We start from the raw sequence: 22,127 nt of genomic DNA on the forward strand, positions 1-22,127 counted from the left end.
GGTCTGAAGTAGTCTTTTCTTTCTGTTTCTATCAGGATATTTCTGTCATGTTTCATCTACTTCACCTCAATTGATTTTTGGAAGTAGAGAGGGCACAAAGTGGAGAGGGTTCACAGATTTTCTCACACATCAGTAAATTGTGTAAGGAAAATGAAGCTTCTTGATTTTTTTAAATAACTGAACTAATTTTCATTACAATGGCCTCATGAGTAGAGAGAAAAACAAGTTACAGTTTAGTTTAGTAAGTAAACTCAGTCTGTTTCAATCATTTAAGCACATCCTTTAAGTGATTCAGTCTATTTAGGTAAATGTTCACTATTTCTGAACCTCCCATTGCTTCTCCTCAATATGGCATCTGTGTGTTTAAGGAAGAAGGGCTAGCGTGGCCTCATGTTGGAATGGAAGGAGGTATCTGGTTCGTCTCTAGTTGTACCCTCCACCCCCGCATACACCTCATTCTTTGCCTTTACTACCTTGTTATATGTTCCAGAAGGCTGACTGCTACAGACTCTACCTCCCAAGCTTCCTTGTTGATTAGATTCTGTTGAGTTTAGCTATTCAGAGGACCAGGAGTGCATCACTGTTTGGAAGGTGAAAGAGGTGGGGGGCATTTCTTCCTTGTGCCCTCCCTGCTTTGACACCATGTTTCTGGCAGTAGCTGTGTGCCTCCATGATGACAGGTTGGAACAATCCCAGTTCTCATTGGGTTCTAGTTTTTTCTTCCTTGGCCCTGTAAGCCCTATGCGTAGAAACAGCTTCCTGAAGTTACTAGTCTCTGGGTGCCTCACAATGCCTTGTTTGCTTCCTCAACTCTGCCCGTGTCTCTGGAAGTAATTTCTTCATTGATATCCTTTTTTTGAAGGATCTCTGTTAACTGTCAAGGCCTTGGCTGATCCAAGGCTCTCTGTGCACTGCCTGCAGCTCCTCTGGTCTCCTTGGCTATAGTTCTTGTTCCTTGGCTGCTGCTTGCCCCACTGAATTTGTGACTGAAACCTGGTGAACTTAGAGACTCTTCTTTCCCAACTTACTGAGGGCCCAGTGTTGCTTCCTAGATGTTGTTGTTAGATGGCACTTCAGATCCCAGTTGAGTTTCTACCACTTCCTTCATCCCTGGTTTTCCGCTTCTGCAGGGCAATGGGTTTCTCTTTACATAGCCTTTCTGGTCCTGGGCTTGTAGTTCTGCTAAGATGATTTGCTTGGCCATAATCTTGCAAAGGAACTGATTAGTCTGCTCTGCAAATAAGATGTGTAAAACTCCTGCAGGGATTGGTCAATTAATGTGTAAACTATGTGGCTGTGGCGTACCTAGGAGATTGGTCAGTTTTGTCATCCTGGTAGGCTTAACAGGACCAATCCCACAGAGGTTGAGGGGGACCTCACTACCATCAAGAAGAAGATCTGGGAGCAGAGGGCATCATTTGGACCCAGGGTGTCTGCGCTGAGAATCTCCCAGACCCAGGAGATAGAGGGAGCTGTAACACTGGCACAAGACAGCGAAAATCAATGCAAAACCTGGAGTAAGGCAGCTGCAGTGGGATCGCTGACCCACAGAACAAGAAAGCTGAGAGCCTTCAGGCAGGAGGCTTGCTTTTGGAGTGCGGTGCCTCCAGGCATTTATTGGCTAAGCAAAAGTGTTGTAACAATGGACTGAGCAGGGCAAAGGCCAGGCCAGAGCGAAGGGGTGGGTGGCAGTAGGCCTGAGCAAAGGGCCCTTCTATGGGGATGGCTGAGAAGGAGCTGAGAGCTATCTTGGTCGGAAGCTGTCCTGACTGATGAGCTGTATCCTGTCTCCTGAGTTATTCCCGTAACTTCCAAGTTGATCCTGATCCTGAATTGTAACCTGTTACTTCACTAATAAATCCTATAATCATGAGTATGATCTGTGAATTCCGTGTGGCCATTACAAAGAATTGTTGAACCCAGCAGAGAAGTAGAGAGTGCCGTGGGAGGGATGGTTGGTGTCATAATCGGTAAAAGGTTGGAGAGTGGAGGTATGTCTGACCTCCACCTGACAGGAATCAGCTTTGTGCTGCTGCCGATGGTGATTCTTTCTCACTGTCTTGAATTTAGATGGCTTCTGACACCATTACATTACAGCTCTTAACCCACTGGCACCCATGTGTCACTTGTGGACCTTCTGCTTTTAGAGTTCTTGCTTCAACCTACTTAACACTCCTTTTTCTAGGTCTTCTGCTTAAAGAGCGGAGCTTGAAATATACATGCTCATTGTCTGCTTCTCCTTTCCATAATCCTACTAGACAAAAGGGCAGGCTCCCTCCTTTGCTGTCTAATTTTATTGGTATTCTTTCTGACATTATATTCCTCTTCTCTTTTTCATGATCACTATTGTTCTTCTCATTTTCCTGGGCTGTAATGACAGAATTTCTGCTAGAGAATTATGGGAAAGAGGGTAAAAATACATTCATTGAATCTCTTTCAAGTATTAGGCTATTCAGAAGATTATACAGTAGAAAAAGGAGTTTAGTCAAGGGACAGGAAGGAAAGAACAGATTCTAGCATTGTAACTTTAGCAAAAAATACAGGTATTTCTGCCTAAATGGAACATATTCCCATTTTTAGGAACACATGAGGTGTCCCTGAAAAACCTCATGTTCTGCAAAATTGCAAGACACATACCTAAAATAACAGGGCTCATGGGAAAAATTGGATTGGAACAGACCTCTCAAAACCTATAGGGTTTTTAACCAAAGCCTTAGCAAAAGCAATATCAACCCTAAGAGGAGTATTAGTGCAATTAAATTTCCACCAATCACACTATGTCACAGTTATCTGATCTTCTGTAACCTTAAACTCAGGGCTGGTGCTTCCCTTTTGAGATATCGCATCAAAATTAATAATCTGATCCAAGATGTAGATATTTTCATCAATTAAAAAACATATTAACTCACTAGGAAATTCTTGACAGCTTCTTCATCTGCGTTGTCAGTTTCCCCATATAGTTTAATGTAGTAGAAAGTGCAGAAACTTGACACTGAAGTAGCCACTCCTTGCACTAAAGGAAGCCAGTTCTGCTGGATTTTCAGCTCCGTTCTTAAGACTTTTTAAAAAAAAACAGTTCTTAAGACTTTAGAATATTTTAAATATTGACGAGACGTTAATTGTGAGAAAGTTTGTCCTTGATTGCATTCTAAACATTAAAATTGCATATGAAGCAACACAACTTCTGCGTTTTTCAGACGTCTATAAGTTGGACTTACAGGTGTTCTTGTGCATATGGGAAAATTATGTTGCAGACTTCAACCTTCCTACTCTCTCCCAATCGCCTTTCCCCAAGTAAACATTTCTCATACCCAAAAGCTTATGTCAATTATACTTTAAAAAGGAGCTCTGGTGACACAGAGGTGAAGTGCTCAGCTGCGAACCGAAAGGTCACCTGTTTAAAATCACCAACTGCTCCCCATGAGAAAGATGTGGCAATCTGTTTTCATAAAGATTTACAGCCTTGGTAACCCCATGGGCAGTTCTATTCTGTTCTATAGGGTCACTGTGAGTTGGCTAAGAACATCAGTGGTGTTTTGATTGTTTAACATTGAGATTCTTCTTACTTTTTATCTTACTTGACTCAACCATATGAAGATAGATGAATAATCCCTGATTCCTTGCTGGTTTCTATGTATATGTATAGTTTCTGTGTTTAATTTTCTACACCTTCTTCTTGGCCTACAGACCATTATCTTATTAGCTACTCCTTTATACTTTAATGCTTGATTAGTCATTTTAACCATCTCTGTTGTCATTCTTAGCTGCCACCGATTCAGCTCTCAATTCATGGCAACCCTAAGTACAATGGAATAAAACCCTGCCCAGTCCTGCACTATCCCTATGACTGGTTGTGGATTGGACCATGGTGATCCATAGGGTTTTGAATGGCTGATTTTGGGAAGTAGATTGCTAGGCCTTGCTTTCATTTTAGCCTGGAAGCTCTGCTGAAACCTGTTGAGCATTATAGCAAGAAGCGAGTCTCCACTGACAGATGGGTGGTGGTTCTGCATGAGATGACTTTGTCCCTGAACTTGGAGGCAGCACTGTCCTTCAGAGATAAACAGATCCCCACGGTCATCTGAACAGCATGTAAGAGCAGGGAGGATAGGCAGGTAGCAGGCATTCGAACGTGTTTTAAATGATTATTACAAATTATTGCTACTTTTGATTGGTACTTGTGAAACATTTTCTCTGTGACCAGCACTATGTCAGGCATTTCATATACAATTTTTTCTGATTCTCACAACCACCCTGCAAGTTATAAATTATTCCCAATATTTTAAGAGAAAACTGGCTCACACAAGTGAGTCGCATGCATAGCTAGAAAATGGTAGAGCTGGTGTCTGTCCCTGGCTCTTCCTGGTTCTAACAACTGTGCTCTTTCCCCTCTAACTCAGCTGAGCAGCCCTCTGCTGGAACAGTGTGTGGGTACCACACCGAGGGAGGTTGGGGCCTGGCCTGGTCCTCCTTTACCCTGTGCCATCGGATTTGCGAAGAGAGGCTGGAACAGAGGATGAAATCTGGAGCCAGTGCAGAATGCAGGCTGGTGGGTGCATCTTGCTCAAACTGTCTCCTTCAAGGGCCAAATTTTGCCTAAAACCACAGGGACATGTCAATAGTCAATCAAAGATCACCCGAGTCCTTTACATCTCTGAATTTCAGGACAGTTCCACAGTAGACTCATTGTCAGTTACATCTTTGCCCAGTGTGGCTGTATAAATGTGGCCAAGTTACCTCTTTATACCTAAAAGGAGGCTGTGTGATTCATAAATGATAGATAATATGTATTGAGATATTTGTTTTTTAAAAACACATATCTGACAAGGTAACAATATGTCAAAATGTCAAGAGTGCTGGTCAATCAATGAAGGTAGAATTTTGAGTGTTTATTTATTTTTTTCTTTTTTTTCTGGAGCCCTGGTGGTGCACTGGTTAAGAGCTCAGGTGCTAACCAGAAGGTTAGCAGTTCAAATCCACCATCCACTCCTTGGAAACCCTATGGGGCAGTTCTACCCATTCCTATAGGGTTGCTGTGAGTCAGAATTGACTCAACAGCAATGGGTTTTGTTTTTTGGTTTTCTTTTTTCTTTATTTTTCACAAAGAGACCAAAAAAGTCTGTTTTGAAGTCTATTCGAGAAGCAGTAAGATATAATGGAATAACATAGACTTTGGAGTCCGGCAAATTGGGTCAAAATCTGAGCTTATTATTAGCTCTGCATTAGCAAGACATTTCATTAGATTCTATGAATCTTAGCTTTCTCAGCTTTAAAATGGAGAGAATAATCTAGTCCTTACACCTTTAAAAAATTTTTTTTATTGTGCTTTAAGTGAAAGTTTACAAATCAAGTCAGTCTCACACAAAAACCCGTATACACCTTGCTACATACTCCCAATTGCTCTCCCCCGAATGAGACAACTCACTCCTTCCCTCCACTCTCTCTTTTTGTGTCCATTTTGCCAGCTTCTAACCCCCTCTTCCCTCTTCTCTCCCCTCCAGGGAGGAGATGCCAACATAGTCTGAAGTGTCCACCTGACACAAGAAGCTCACTCCTCACCAGCATCCCTCTCCAACCCATTTTCCAGTCCAATCCCTGTCCGAAGAGTTGGCTTTTGGAATGGTTCCTGTCCTGGGCCAACAGAAGTTCTGGAGGCCATGATCACCGGGGTCCTTCTAGTCTCAGTCAGACCATTAAGTCTGGTCTTTTTATGAGAATTTGGGGTCTGCATCCCACTGATCTCCTGCTTCCTCAGGTGTTCTCTGTTGCGTTTCCTGTCAGGGCAGTCATCTATTGTAGCTGGGCACCATCTAGGTCTTCCGGTCTCAGGCTGATGTAGTCTCTGGTTTATGTGGCCCTTTCTGTCTCTTGGATTGTAATTACCTTGTGTCCTTGGTGTTCTTCATTCTCCTTTGATCCAGGTAGGTTGAGACCAATTGATGCATCTTAGATGGCTGCTTGCTAGCGTTTAAGACCCTAGTCCTTACACATTTTTTAAGATTAAGAAAAATAATTTATGTATTGTTGTTAAGTGCCGTCAATTTTCCACTGTTGATGACAGAGTAGAACTGCCCCACAGGATTTTCTAGGCTGTAATATTTATGGCAGCAGATTACCAGGTCTTTTGCCAACGGAGTCTCTAGGTGGGTTCAAACCACCAGCCTTTTGGTGAGCAGCTGAGAGCTTAACCGTTGCATCACCAGGGCTCCATAATGTATGTATACCACTTAGCATAGTGCCTGGCACATGGTTATCATAATTACCAACATTTACAGAGTGAGTCTTCCTTCCTAGACGCTTAACTCATTTGATACATACGACAGTCCCTGTGGGGTTGGTTCTGTTATCAGTCTCATCTGTCAAGTTAGGAAACTGAGGAGCAGAGAGGTCACCTGCCAAGAAGTGGTGGAGCTGGAATCTGAGCCCAGGCAGTTTGGCTCCTGAAGCTTCTATCTTAATCACAAAGCAATGATACTGTCAATATTACTCAGCATTATTACAGTATTATTCTGTTCTCAGTAATAGTCCTCTCAGTTGTAGACACCTAGCGTGTGTTGGTGCTCACCTCCCCCTTTCCCTGTTATCAAGGTAATCTGTTTCTATGAATCGCTTACTTAGTTTTGGTACAGTTATTGTTTACAAGCCAAAGAAAAACACAGATCTCCTATAAATAAATATTGACTTAAGTGTGACATCTGTTGTGAAGAAGAGTTGAAAAGTAACTACATAATCAGCAGTTCTTCTGTTTTTAAGTATTTTCTTCAATTCCTTTTGTCACGGGTTTCCTATCCGAGGTAGCAGAAATAGAGGGGTGGTGGCATCTGATCTCTGTAAGAAGACACTTTCCTTAATGCAGAATTTTCATTTTAATTAGCCCCAGAATCATACTGATTAGTAAAAACACCATGCTACTTGGCAAGAAATGTTGAATCATTTTTTGTTAATAAAAACCACCAAAAACAAAACTTGTTGAACACCGTCAGGGCTGTAAAGACTCATTTTCAAGCTACTGACTGATTTAATGTGCTGAGGTTCAAACATAAGACATACAAACACGAGCTTTTCCAATAATTTTGCAACCATTTGAAGAAAATTTAGTTTTTTTCTTTTGTTCTAATACGGGCAAGTGTATGCTTCCTGACAGATGTCAAAACACCAAATTTTTACGTCCTTCGCTTTCAAAAGACAATGAGTATCATGCATTGTTTAGAGAATATTTGACAGGGGAGATAGTCTATCATTCTCACCATGTATTTAGCTAAGAGAAATTTGCTCTAGATATTCCACTGCGTTCTCTTAAAGAAGCCATCATTAATCAATAAAAAAAGTGGATTTTTTTTTTCTCAAGAACGTCTCTGGTGAAAAAGCCTGTTATATTTACATGAACACAGGAATGATTATAAATAATCATTCCTGATTGCTAAATTCTCTTTTTATTTAGCTGTTTTAGCAGTATGCTAATGACAGGAAGAAAACATACATATAAAATATTGTAAGCATCAGGACTTGGTAGGAGAGAGTAAGTTTGACTTCTGACCATGAAATCTTATTCTGTGGTTGCCTTCTTAATGGCATCTCTTGAGGTCAGTGGCTTTGAATTCTCCCAATTTTGTGGGGTCACTCTGGCAGCATTGACCAAGTAGAAAATATTCAGCTAGCGAAAACAATAGCAGAAGTCACCCTTTAAGTGTCCTGCCTTCTATATCATGCAATTGACTCCAAGGCTCCCCACTAAGATGTCACTGTTTGACCAGTTTGCTTTAAAACAGCTTAATTAGCTGAAAGGAAAGCGATGTCTGAGCATGTTTGTGAGAAAAAAACAAAAAGCTCTCTCCTTTCAGAAAGCTCATGCTCTATCTTGTCGGAAATCTTTGGTTCTGAAACAAAACAACATTCCTTTCATACACAATCAAGTCCTTGACAACAAATTTTCCTGGATTGGGGAGGCAACTGGCTTAGAGCTGTCTCCATGTGGGCGTTCTGGGTCAGGTTCTACGTATCCAGGTCCACCTTATATAATCTGAATTGCCTATGCCATTGCAAGAAAAATTCATGCTATTAGCATGTGAGTTTATTTCCTCTACCCAGAAAGATCTAAAACCGGCATTACTGCATTGAGACAATATTGATTTTCTGATCAAACGGTAGCAATGTTGGAGTAACTACCTATTCCTTTGCATTCATTTGCTCCTGGTTAAAATGATAAATCATCCGAAGAAACAACTCTGATTTTATTCTCAGGGTGATACGGCTAGAAAACCTTTGTCCTAACACTTCAAATATTCCTGATTCAGCGTGGACATCCTTTGAATGCCCACCACCCACTGCCTCTGGAGGTGGAGCCTGCAGTGACCAAGGAAGTAGACTTAAAAAAAAAAAAAAAAAATTTTTTTTTTAGGCCCATTTTAAGTTTCTAAAGTAAGCAAATTCACTGGCTAAGAGGGAGTTGCACTTATCCTTTTTTTTTTTTTTGGCAGGTATTTCTGTGGCTAACCTTGTCTGAGAGACACAGGAAACCCGTGTTTTCATTTTTTCAAGGCAAATTGACAAGAAATTGTTTTTGTTTTGATGGGGCTGGTGGAAGCAGCTACAGAAATCTTGAGTCCTTTTAAAGCAGTTCTGAGGAATTCCTGGTGGCGTAGTGGTTAAGTGCTACAGCTACTAGCCAAAGGGTTGGCAGTTTGAATCCACCAGGCGCTCTTTGGAAACTCTATGGGGCAGTTCTACTCTGTCCTATAGGGTCGCTATGAGTCGGAATCAACTCGACGGCACTGGGTTGGGCTAAAGTAGTTCCAAAGGCCAACCAGTGACTCATGAGAGAAACTGGAGACCCACCTGCCCATTGCCAAAAGCTTTGTGGGTTTATTGCATGTGTGTGTGTGTTTTAAGCCACAGAAGAATATTGCCATATTCCAAACAAAATCCAACTGTAAAAATCAAATAATGCCAACAATTGGCCACTGCGGTATGGCCTGGCTACCCATTCAATTTCTTCCAGAACCTCTTGTCTCCATAGCAATTATCTGACAAACACATAAATTCCCAGTCAACTCTAGTTTATGTTCGTAACTTTTGAATCATAATGAGTACCAAATTTCAACCAAAGCGCATTTGGTTTTTTATTGCTCTGAGCTCTGTAATTTGGTGTAACTCTGTAAATAGCAGCGGGAGTGTGTGTGTATGTGTGTGTGTGTCTTTTGCCTAAAAACAATGACACACTTCCTAAAGCAACATTGGATTTTAAATTGGGAACCTATCCACATTTTTTTTTTAATGAAGAGAAGGATGACTAAATCAGAAAAGAGTTTATAATTGGCAATATAAATCTTTCACTGATTTCAGGAGGTCACCAGATGAACTGATGCAGACTTCAGACCCGTCTGCTCTTTTGGCAACCACTGCCTTTTCGGAGCCTTCTCATTGGCTCACGCTAATCACACGCGAGGTCTCCTGGAAGCGATTAGTGCCTCTCTGGGCTGAAACGGGCAGAGCGGGGACGACGCTGCATTGCACAACTCCAAGCGAACGAAGGCCTGCGCAGAGCTCCGAGCTATGTGTAACCTTTCAGAGGCCAACAGACGGACGATGCAGGGAGAGTGCCATGTAACTAGAGTGTGGGCAGCAAGGAACAACCTTGCAAGGCCAAGGAGCACGTTTTCCAGGCCCTGGAAAGCTGGTGGACAGTTTGCTGTGAATTGCTGATATTTTCAGAAGAGGGGGTTAGTTGCCCACAAGGTGGCAACGTTAGTGCCAACTTCAGAAGGACGCCCTTTGCTAGTTAAGCTTTGGAGGTGAGGTGCTGTGCAGGAGATGTAAACCCAAGTGAAGTCGTCTCTTTAGTACAAGTAAACAACAGGGAAGAGAGTGGGCGAATAGTGTTGCAGTAACTGCAGGCTATTTTGCTGTCAGGCAAGAGGCCAAAGGCCAAGTTCCTTGGACAGTTCTGGCCATGAATCAAATAACAGACGTGATACCGGCACCCAGTGCACTGTTTTATTGATGACTGCGATTGTAAACTGTTGGCTTTCTTAATGGCTGATGGTGTGCTACAGATTCCAGGCTGAGCTTAGACTATCTGCAAGTTCTGAGCTGGGAACTGGAACCATAGCAAACTTCCTCCTGTTATTCATAAGCTGTAAAAAATATTTCCATGTTTAGTAACCCAGAGGAATAAGACACTTAGTCTTTTTGCATCAACACAGGCTTGGGAGGCAGAATGTAATCTAAGCACAATATTCTCGATGTTCATGACCAGTTTCTTGCCTTTCATAAAAAAATTTTAAAAAATTACCTTTCTATTAAATAGGGAAGGTTTCACCTTAACTCTGAAACTCTCTTCTAGTTAGATAGGGTCAGCAGCTTCAGGGAATTATGCAGATACAAGATGTGAGTATATATACTCAACCTGAAAACACTCCCTCACATTTGTAAAGCACTGTAAAATTAACAACAACAACAAAAAACAAACCCGCTGCCTTTGAGTCAGTTCTGACTCTTAGAGATACCATGTGTTACACAGTTAGGTTTTCTTGGCTATAATCTTTACCGAAGCAGATGGTCAAGTCTTTCTTCCGTGGCGCCGCTGTGTGAATTTGAACCAACAACCTTTAGGTTAGTAGTCAAGCTCAAACAGTTTTTGCCACCCTGTTAAGCCCTTTGCTGTCTGTTTTTATTCTGATAACTTATAATTGCGTATTTACAGTATTATGTGATCACATGATTCTGTACCTTTGTACTTACATTGAAGATACACTTGTCTATTTTATGGGCCTGCTTTTAGCTTAGGGTAAGCTGCTCTCAGTCTTAACTGAAGCTGGCCACTTAACACACTTGTCCAGCTCTGAAGGTGGAACAGGCTAGGGTCACACATGAGAGCACATTACATTTGGGGATGAAACTGGGGGAGGGGGGCTAAGGAGAGAAGTAAGGGGGGGAGGTAAAGAAAGCCTGGAGTCCTCCCAGCAGTAAAAGCCCCAGAGCAGGGGCATCCCTGGGTATGTGTCTCCTGAGAGAAGCCTGCCGAGCCTTTGTGCCTTGACGCCATTCAAGATGGGGAGAAAGGAAAGAGAATAAAAAAGGTCTACTATTTTTGCAAGCTCCCCTCATATTTTACTATTTTATTTAATCTCCCCTCCCACACCTACACTTATTTTCACCTCTTCAAAAATATAAAGAGTTTGGGAAGACAATAGGGCTATAATGTGCTTCTACCCAGTACCCAGTGCAGTGTCCATATATTCTGTATCTCTTAAGGTTAGGAATACGACTGAGGTTCCTATGTTAACTTAGGTATGTCACTAAGAAGTGTATTTATGCCTCAGTACATGCTGTCTGGGACTCTTTCGTGTACCAGTAAATGTTCTTTATGCTACTTAAGAACTGTGTAATTATTTTCTGGACCCTTATCCTTTAAGATATCAAAGTTAAACATTTCTAAAATTAAATGATAATTATTTATGGTAAAGTTGCATCATCATATACCCTGATCTCTGTGTTGTAACATGACCAAAAATGATCTTTAAATCTGTAATAATTTATAACCTCTAGGCACGTGTCCTTGTTGAGACTGGATCTCTCTTCATCACCTTTACCCAGGTTTCATGTAGATAATGACAGAGAAAATTCTTAATCGATTAATAAAAAAATCGTGGTGATGGAGGCGGGGAGGAAGAATGTGCACAGAATTTCCATCCGTGCTCTGATTTGTTCCGAGAGGGCTTACTAACCTGATTTTATGTGTAAGAAATTGTTTATGACCTTAGGCTGTCTACCCCAAAAGAAGCTTAGAAAATTCGATCTTAACCCAACAACTCAAAAGTGTGAAGATTTAGAATTGAGTAACTGTGGGATGGTTGTATTTTGAAGTCTATTTGAAAGGATAATTTTTACTAGCTGTTGGTTTTTTTGAGTCAAGATAATAGTTAAGTGCATTTATGCTCCTAAGTAAAGCCTTCACTATAAGAAATATACACTAATGTACGGTGGGGGGTACATCAGATTTTTTGAAACATATCTATGTGGATTAATGCAATGTGACCTCAGAATATTATCCCTCTAACTTGCCAAAGAAAAATACTAAAATATTTACACTATTTGGTGTGTCTGATCTAGTAATAATGTGTATAAAATTTATGTGCTAGAGTGAATCGAAAAATTAAAAGGGTACATCCAAAGCTACAGGAATCATGAAAGTGCAAAGAAACTTATTCATGTGTATATAGAAATATTTTTCTTTTCTTTTTTTTTTTTTTTACTTCCTTATTACCAATAAAAGGCACTCACGTCAATGTTTATTTAAGCTGGAATGAAAAGGGGATTAGATTCTTATTCTACTGCCTTTGTTGCTTATTTTTACTTCAGGTTGAATTCCTCAGATGTCCTGAGATTCCTCAAACCTCTGACAATGCCCAACCATAAAGGGCAAGGGCAGAAGCAGTCTTTCCACTGAACAAGCAAAGCAGAGAATGGACACCAAAAATGTGGTTGCACTTAGCTGAGTGAATGAAGTAGGGTTTGGGGTAGCAGGACCCACTGGGGTGTGGGCTATTTGGGTTGTGAAAGTCATGGGCATCATCCTCTCATCTCTGTGGAACCCTCAAAATCTGGGAGGCTGGGCAGTCTCCTTGTTAGAGAGGTCTGCGGTGGATAATGTGAGATAGAATTGAGGCGGCTCAGGGCTTAGGCCTATAGCCTGTGCTTTTCATAATTAGTCTTTCCTGAGGCAACCCCCCGCCACCCCCCCCCCCCCCACACACACTCAACAGCTTAGATAGTAGGTTGGAGCTCCCTGCAACTTATGAGAAGGAATCTCACTTTACTGACCTCTTCGGGTTTTTAATAGAGGAGGAGATTCATGTCTAAATCCTTAGGTACTTTTTGTGGGATGGAACTGCAGAGGTCATGTGTAACTGGCCTGACAATCTGGGATTACAATCAGAGCCAAACAGGTGTCAAGGGACAGCTCCACATTCTTTGCAGTACATGGCCTTTCCCTTCTGATTTGCCAGGTGTGCTGGTTAATTTTATGTGTCCACTTGGCTAGGCTATGGTTTCCAGTGGTTTTGCCAAACACTAGACTAGTTGCTGTGCTATAATGTAATCTAAATGTAATCTGAAAAACCCAAACCCATTGCCTTCCAGTTAATTCTGACTCATAGTGACCCTATAGGACAGAGGAGTGGCTGATGGATTCGAACTGATGACATTTTGGTTAGCAGCCAAGCTCTTTACCACTGTGCCACCAGGGCTTCATAAAATAATCTAATGCAATGGAATGAAATCACTTTCCATCATGGAATCTAATGTAATGTAATCAATCAGTTGGAAGAGGAGTTCCTTGGGGTGTGGTCTGCCTTCAGACTATAAATAGATATTTTGGAAGAACTCATTCTCTCTCTGGATGCTGAAATATATCACTGGTTCTGTTTTTCTAGAGAACTCTGAGTAAGATGGCACCAGCGGAGACTAGAAATACATATTTTGATGATGTCCATACATACAAGACTCAATAAACCAAAAGTCGAAAGCAGACAGAGAAAGGGAACTCCTAGCATGGAAAAGAAACCACCAAAGGGACTTCCAAGGTATCATTTTTTTCCTAACCTATCTCACTCTTTGGGGTATATAAGGCCTAAGGCTTGATGTCTGGCACAAATGCAAAGAGGAGGCAGTTCTTCTTTTGTAGCATGGGGATGGACACTAACTGCTAGATGAGTCTGACAAAACCTTCTGTATTTATAGGAGGAAGAAGGAGTGGAAGATGAATCACCTGTTATGTCTCTTGTCTAGGGCAGAAGGGGTAAGTAATTTATTATCTTTTGATTCCAATTTATAGAAAGGTAAGAAAATAAATTTGATGAAGAATAACTTGCAGCAGACAAATAGAGCAGCTCCATAATTTCCCAAGCAGTTCCCCAATGGATCTTTTTCTGAAAATGTCCCTTTCATACCAGGGCAACCTCTCACAATAAGGCAGGATTTCTAGTGAAAACGTGTTTCCGCTGTGATGCTGACAGCCACTCAGTGGGATAGGGTCACAGAAGAGCACTGCAGGCAACCAGGGGACATCGGTTCTCAACCCCTGTGTCAACCTCTCGAGTTCCCAGGGTCGGGTCAGCATCCTAAGGGCACCTGTTGTCTCATTCTGGGACACCTCTGGATATCCCACAGAAGAGGGGAATTCTTTGCCAAAAGCTTTCCCAGCTCCATTTTGTGACTTGCTTTGTGGAGTGATACTGTGGAGCATGGAAATAAAAATGACTGGGGAGAGGAGGCTGGGACAGAGATTGTCAAATCATTAGGAAGCCTGGAAATGATTGGCCTGCTCTCTGGTATGGCTTGATGAGAATTATGGAATCCTACTGGAGAAGTTGGAGATAAAGAGAGGATGCCTTCCAAGGACTTTCTTTTTTTGTCCGTAAAAGAGATCACTGGATCATAGTTACTGTACATTCATATTATAGACTTTTATTTTTCAACCATTTGGCATATACTAGGTTGTGATCTTTAAGAGATATGCACCTTATTACAGTAACACTCCGTTCTTCTATGGTCGGATTTAAGGAAGCCTTGCACTCCACGACAACATCAAAGTAAATAAGAGTGTCCACCGGTCCTCAAGTATTTGTCACAAATCCGTTGCCCTAGAGCACTTGGGTTTTTCAGGAACTCACTTGAGCCTTTTCGTTTCTTAGTTTGGATGTATGTTCCTGGTCATAAGCAACATGGACGAAGAGAAACTGAAGGGTGAGGAGAGCTATTAAAAGGACAGGCAATGTGACAACAGACATTCTGCTCCAAAGAAAGGGAAATGGCAGGACAGAATTATAATCCTGCATTAAAAAAAAAAAATACACTCGCTTCTAGGGAAAACTCCAATTTATCAAGAAAAGTTTAAATACTATAACTATGTTCAGTAACCTCTGTTTAAGAAGGTAGAAATATAAAATGCACATTTAAAGCAAATTTCCATGAGGAGAAAACAGTTTTGTACTTTAGGAGGTGACATTTACATTGTTGTAAAATGTGTTTGTGTGGAGCATATTACCTCCAAAGATGGATAATACTGCACTTGGGTATATACAGTTAGAAATTTTTAATATCATATTATGCTTAAAAGCTTATTTTCAGAAAAGTGTTAATATATATGGTTACTAAAAATGGTAGTAATCACCCTACTAAGTGGTGTACACATAACTCTGCCCTTATGAAGCTTATTTAGAAAAGGCAGAAAACGAAGTGTTTCCCTCTCTATGAGAACAAATGCATTTCTTGCGAGGATGATAGTGGGCTTGGCTTTCTTACTCATCAGCAGGCCTGTGGAAACCCAGGCACCAATCCTACCTCAAATAGGAAGGTTTCCAGGATGAAAGGAACCCCCAGTTCTTTTTGATGCCAATGCTTACTTCAATTCTGTTTCTAAAACCATGAAAAGGATCAAATTTTGAAAATCAAATAGTAAAAGAAATGTCGACATAAATCATTATTCTACTAGTTCATCCTATATTGAGTATACTATGGACTGCCAGAAGAACAAACCATTCTGTCTTGGAAGAAGCACAGTCAGAAACCTCCTTCATCTCATGTACTTTGTACATGTTATCAGGAGGGATCAGTCCTTGGAGAAGGACATCATGCTTGGTAAAGCAGTGGGTTGGCAAAAAAGAGGAAGACCCTCAATGAGAGGGATCGACACAATGGCTGCAACAATGGGCTCAAGCATAACAACAATTGTGAGGACCATGCAGGACGGGGCAGTGTTTTGTTCTGTTGTACGTGGTGTCGACAGCTAACAACAACAACATCCTGTACTCAGCATGGTTAATATGCATGAAAAGAAGATGAAATTTCTACATAAACCTGTTCATTAGCCATGTTTTTCATATGGCAGGGATTTTGCGGTACAGGGAGACTTTCATCTAACCCCATTGTTCATGTTCTAGGGCATAACATGAAATTTCCCATCTAGATCTCTTAAACTGAGCAAATACTATTGAATTAATAGTACTTGCCTATTTGGAAACCCTGGTGGCATAGTGATTAAGTGCTACAGCTGCTAACCAAAAGCTCTGCAGTTCAAATCTGCCAGGCGCTCCTTGGAAACTCTATGGGGCAGTTCTACTCTGTCCTCTAGGGTCACTATGAGTCGGAATTGACTCGACGGCACTGGGTTTGGTTTGGTTTTGGTTTACCTACCTATCTAGATCTGGCTCATTTAAAATACTTTTTGCTGTTTTAATTCTGATGATTTCCAGGAGACTTTGAGAATCCTTTCACTAGGCCCAGTGCAATGTGCATATTTACTCATGCAAAATAAAAACACATTTGTCCCGTCAATGTATTTCATCTGTCAACACCAACCTCCGATTCCAGCCCTCGGCTTGAAATGTGAAGTCTGGCGGCCACCGTGCGATATTAGGTAATTTAAAGGGAAAAGGCTGTGCCAGATGGGTTTCGGAGTGACCTCTGATTTGAAACGTTACACCATCTTGAAAATAATAGTAACGTGAAAGTGACAAGGTAGCACGTAAACAAGCAAGCAAAAAGAAGGAATAAACAAAAAAAATATATCTACATGATATTTACCTTGGAGACTATGCATATGAAACCCTTAACGTTTGCTTCAAATCTGTGTAAATTACTTGCTGAGACTATATCAGGTCTTCCGTCATCCTCTCCAGCCTCACCTCGATCATCAAAGGAGGTTCTAAGACTTCCGAAATGCTAGTTTGGCACTTGAGCTCAGACAGCTTCTATGTACCAATCGTCTAATGTCTAGATGGCCTAGGAATGCTCCTTCTTAAGAGGAACTTTTCCTAGATTTCCTAAGAACCAGCTTCTGCACAGCCAATGAGAAGAGACCCGTGGGCGAGGGAAACAGCCTGAAGCACTCATCTGCCCCGGCCCTCTGCTCTGAAGAGGTAGGATACACCCATTTTATGGAGGTAGTTGAGGCTCAGGGAGACAGGAAAGGAAAGCAAAATGGGCACATTGCATATGCCGTATTTTAGACCTTCCTTCTGAGCTTGTGTCAATACCGATCTGTTATAGATCGCTTTTTATTTTAGAAATATTATTTTGAAATCTGCCTGTGTGGGAGTGAGTTTCATAAGATGGAAATAATCATACCTGTCTGGTAGAGCTATTGTGAGGGTTAAAAGAATCGCTACACGTAAAGTTCAATGACTACGTGTTATTCTAATGCTATTCCATAGCTGCTGAGCCATGCTTGCAGGGCAGAGAGTTGTTGTCACTGTTAGTTGCCATCAACATGTGTTGGAGTTGAACTTGATTGCTCCATAGGATTTTCCAGGCTGTGACCTTTTGAGAAGCATATCACCAAGCCTGTCTTTTGAGGTACCTCTGGACGTGTTAGGCTAGTAATCAAGCACTTAACCGTTTGCACCGTACAATGTAATTTAGCTACGAAAAACAATGTAAAACTTCTGAGTTAGAAAAAACCTTAAAAATGAAACCGCCTATCCCATCACTTTATAAAGGAAGATAACAAAGTCCGAGAGGGGTGAAGTGACTTGCCAAGGTTACCCAGATAGGGATGAGAATGAGACAAGCACTCAAGTCTCTTCATTCCTCCTTCAAGTCTTCCCTCCACTGTGTTCTTAACCCAGCATATTCAGCTATGTAGACATACTCTATGGGAGCACTGAGGGTTCTGTGGTAGAATGCTTGCCTTCCAAGCAAAAGACCCAAGTCTGAGTCCTGGCCAGTCACCTCATGCAGAGCCACCACTTGTTAGTGATGGTTTGTGCGCTGCTATGATGCTGAACAGGACCCAGCGGAGACTGAGATGAACAGGGAAGAAAGGCCTGATGATCTACTGCCAAAATCAGCCAATGAAATTCTATGGGTCATAACGGTGCGATCCTTAATCGATCATGGGAATGACACGGGACAGGGCAGTGTTTTGTTTCCTTGTGCATGGGGTTGCCATGAGTTGGGGGCCAATTCCATGGCAGCAAACAATAACAACAACAAAAGGCATATTCTAAGACACCTTTTTGGAATAAGTTGCATTTCTTAGAAAAAGCATTGGCTTTCTGGGGCCAAGAACTTGATTTAGCAAAGTATTTGTGTAAGACAATTAGAGCTGAACAAAACCACTGTTCTAATTATTCATTTGGATGGTCCAGTGTGTCTCAGAGAACCCAGTGTACACATTCTCTGTGTCAGAGACTGGAGCCCCCAGCTAGACAGAGCCATTATTTCCCTACCCTCCAAAAAAAGGGCCTTACCCATGAACCATAAGCATTTTACAATGAGGACTAAGTGTCTACTAGAAATCATAACTCTTCAGCATCCCACAATGAATCAAATATCTGAATTCTAGGAGCAGAAGGAAGCTTGCCTGCATGTAGGCATTGCAAGATTAAGGAGAGAGTAGATACACTTGGGAAAGAGAAAATAGGCTGAACAGAAGAGTGTGAGAAAATTAGCTCAGCTGATTTAATGTGAACATCTGCAGAAATTGTTAATGGGCACTGTGTCTAATTAAATCCACCAGACATATGCATGCCTGTTATCTGTGGAATGGTGTTCTTCCCCACACTGCACCTGTTGCTGGCAGGGGTAGGTGTGCATTCTATCACGTGCAAAGTCAAAAGTGTGAGAGGGAGAGAAACTAGAATCTCCAGTCTTTGATTCCCTTTGCTGTTGTTAGGTGCCATCAAGTCAGTTCCAACTCATAGCGACCCTATAGGACAGAGTAGGACTGCCCCATAGGGTTTCCAAGGAGTGGCTAGTGGATTGAAAGTGCTGACCTTTTGGTTAGTAGCTGAGCTCTTAACCACTTTGATTCCCTTAGAGACGAGCATATCACCAGTGGGAGACAATGACATTCAGAACTCAAATGCAGACTGGAAAGGCAGATGCATTGAGACTTAACTACTCTCCAAACCACCAATCTGGAGCTTCTCAGAACACTGACTGAGCCAGTAGACCTCTGGGTGGTATCTATGTGGGAAACAAATTCATAATGTGAACCAGATTTTTTTCAAGAGAGTGTTCAGCCTGTTTGACTGGAGGGCAAAACGTTTAAGTGCCTATCAGTCTCCATTTGTTTACAAACGACTATTGTGCAAATAACAAATGATCTTTGCACATCACCACTGGCTTGTTTCTGGCAGATATTCCCTGGGTTATTCCACGTTTTTGGCCAAGCATTAGTTTGTGTCTAGCTATGTCCCAAGTTGTTCCTTTGATAAATTGGTCTCCTCACTAATTCGGACCAAAAAAAAAAAAACATTGCCTTCGAGTCGATTCCGACAGTGTCCCCAGTTCTGTGAATGTTGCTGCTTCACCCAATTCACTGGGTGCCCAGTGGGTACAAATGCAGGCTGGGAGTCGAGGAGACAAGGCTTTCAGTGCTAGCTCCCCGTTTGCTAGCTAGATGACCTCTCAGCCGGTTACTTCGGCTCTTTAGGCTTCGTTTTATCTTAGGTAAGATGGCAATGATAACGGCACCTACCTCATGGGGCTCTTTTGAAGTATTTAAAAAGAAGCAATGTGAGTCAAGTGCTAAGGGTTTTGCGTGCACGATGGAGATGCCCCATCGATGTCAGATATTTTTACTAGTTTTTACTGAACTAGCCATTTTCAGTAGACATCCAGTGTAGCTCAGTGCTCAGATTTGTCTTAAGAAGGAGAGAAATGCAGATTCAAAGCTAAGCCTGAGTTTGAATAGACAAATTTAAAGATCTATAATATTATTTAGACACAGAAGGTTATTTATCTCATTTCCATATACTAAAAGTTGCTCTATCACATCCATACCTTCTCCCCTACCACCTCTACACACAGATGTGTATGTTCATGGGCAAAGAGTGCTTTGGTGGATTAAAACTTAGGCTGATATAGAGGAAAGTTGTGTTTGGGTTAGATTTTCCCACTTATTCTGTAAAAATGTATGTAGTCACTAAACCAGTTGCCGTTGAGTAGATTCTGACCTGTGGCAACTCCATGTGCGTCAGAATGGAACTGTGTTCCATATGGTTTTCAATGGCTGATTTTTCAGAAGTAGATCACCAACCTTTCTTCTCTGGGTGGACTTGAACCTCCAATTCTAACCTTTCAATTATTAGTCAAGTGCATTAACTGCACCACCACTTACTTTTTAGCTAATGAAATGGTAACAAGGGAAATTTTCAAATCTACTATCACTTGCACATAGTTTAATGAAGAAATTCTAAGAAGTATACCCTGGGGGGAGTGCATGTGTGTAATCGGCAACAAGAAGTGAGAATGGGATATACAGTTTCTTTATATAGTATATCCCCAACTATTTGGACAAAATACGTATACTTCCCCTTTCCCATGACCATACACACCACCCCATAGTGACATAACCAAGAGAAATGAGATTATGTGTGTAGAACATTTTGTAGCCTTAGCAAGAGGCATTGGACACAAGTTGAAGGATACCATGTGTGGAGACAGCCTTGCAGACAACTTCTGCAACAACGCTGAAGGGTAGGGAGACATTCTGCAGAGAGAGACACGTGAGATCACTGTTATTGGCAATGAACTCACCATAGGACCTCTTAGTGGATACTTTGCTTTTTTTTAATCTCCCTTACTTGCCTTTATTTCAGCTGTAATAAGATGCGAATGGTGATTAAAACATAATAGCTTAAACTGCAATGCATTATTCCCGAGATAATGTATTTGAGCTTATTGAAGTTTTGCATTTTTATCCTTTCATTTAACATAATTTATTCAATTAGACTTGCAAATAATATTGTGTGTCGTTTTAAATGAACATATTGGTCTATTTTTGTGAGGTATTTGGAATCTTTATAAAGTACATGTTAAGAAGAGAAGAGCACTAAATAAACATTCACATTCACGTCTCTCCTCCGTATCACATCTTGAGAAATTTCTTCTCAAATTCACCCCCACGGAGTAAAAGTCTGTGTAAACAGATGGACTTTGGACCTTGCCCTAAAGGTCAACTGGCTGGAGGTCTGTGAGTCTGAGTCTGGCAGCAAATCCCTTAGTCAAGGACATTCCCATAAGAAAAGCTTCGTCTTCATTTCAATTCTAGTGACGCTCAAATGGGATAGGCTTGCCTCACAGACACAGCACTCAGCTAGGTTTACGAAGGACTCTGTTAGCAAATAATGGCAATGGCAATGGCGATGATGATGGTAGTGATGGTGTCCAGCAAGCACTTTATGCTTTTTAAGGTGCTTTCACATGTAGCCTCACAATTGAACCTTACAACATCAGATCATGAGAAACGCATATACAAAACATTTTCCCTCAGGAAAGAAAAAAACATATAATTCAATCTGGGTTCTTGTTTCTCGCATTTAAAAGGACTTTAATATAGGTTTGAACGTATCCCTGAAAAATTTTCACGTTTTTTGTTGTGCAATCCAGACTAATAATACTATCCTCTGGTTTGGGAACCAGAGAACTACAACTTGTTCAAATATGACATTTTTGCACCCCTTTTCTGAACCTGTCATAAGAATAACCAACAGGAAATACACTCCCCATAATGACTGTTAGGCAGTGACGCATGCTGTAGGTGAATCACTCTGGGGAATCTGAGTTTTCCCCATAAGAAAACTCAGGGATGTAGTTATTTTCTGCCCCGTTCTTCACAGCGTCCTTGGACAGTACCCATTTTATATTCTCAAATGGAAATGCTTGCTAAAGTGTGTGTTTGACAGAGCACAAAATATGTTTCTCTGTGACCATAGTACGGTTCAAAAGAACTTTGTTCAGGGTCCAGCTAAATTTTTTTTTTTTTTTTTTTTGTGCCGTACAGCCATTGTTGGAGTGTCAAATGGGCATCTCTCTCATCTCCCAGATTGATGGCATAGTCTCAGACTTCCCACATAGACAAGATAAACTAAAGGCTTCTATGGACAGGTATGTAACTGTGGAGACAGCAGCGCTGCAGAAGAGGCCTCCTCATCAGAAAGAATGTCTGTCCCACAGTCAACTCTCTGGCTCTGCAGTCACCTTTGACATGACTTGCTGAATAGGAGTTTGTTTTCCAATTTCCATGGTTCAGCTATAGGCCATGCAAAGTAAATACTAGTAAATGAGCAACAGTAGGTTCAAAGGAACGTAAGACTAGAAGCCCTCCTCCTTTGGAAGAC

At 41.3% G+C, this 22,127-nt stretch overlaps 1 long non-coding RNA gene across 13 annotated transcripts in view; it reads left to right on the top strand.

The window, feature by feature from the left end:
• LOC111752061 (uncharacterized) overlaps window positions 1-22,127 on the top strand; it is a 213,825-nt gene that overhangs the window by 101,596 nt on the left and 90,102 nt on the right. For 11 of the 13 annotated variants that reach the window (XR_010323003.1, XR_010323006.1, XR_010322997.1 and 8 more), the window contains 6 exons: window positions 4,401-4,549; window positions 5,502-10,611; window positions 12,361-12,506; window positions 13,434-13,583; window positions 13,741-13,798; window positions 21,791-21,894. This is a non-coding gene — a long non-coding RNA (uncharacterized LOC111752061). The remainder of the gene's footprint in view (window positions 1-4,400; window positions 4,550-5,501; window positions 10,612-12,360; window positions 12,507-13,433; window positions 13,584-13,740; window positions 13,799-21,790; window positions 21,895-22,127) is intronic. The other 2 variants (XR_010323004.1, XR_010323000.1) reach the window with 2 other exon arrangements.

Source organism: Loxodonta africana, chromosome 1, assembly GCF_030014295.1.
Source record: "Loxodonta africana isolate mLoxAfr1 chromosome 1, mLoxAfr1.hap2, whole genome shotgun sequence".
NCBI classification, from domain to species: Eukaryota; Metazoa; Chordata; class Mammalia; order Proboscidea; family Elephantidae; genus Loxodonta; species Loxodonta africana.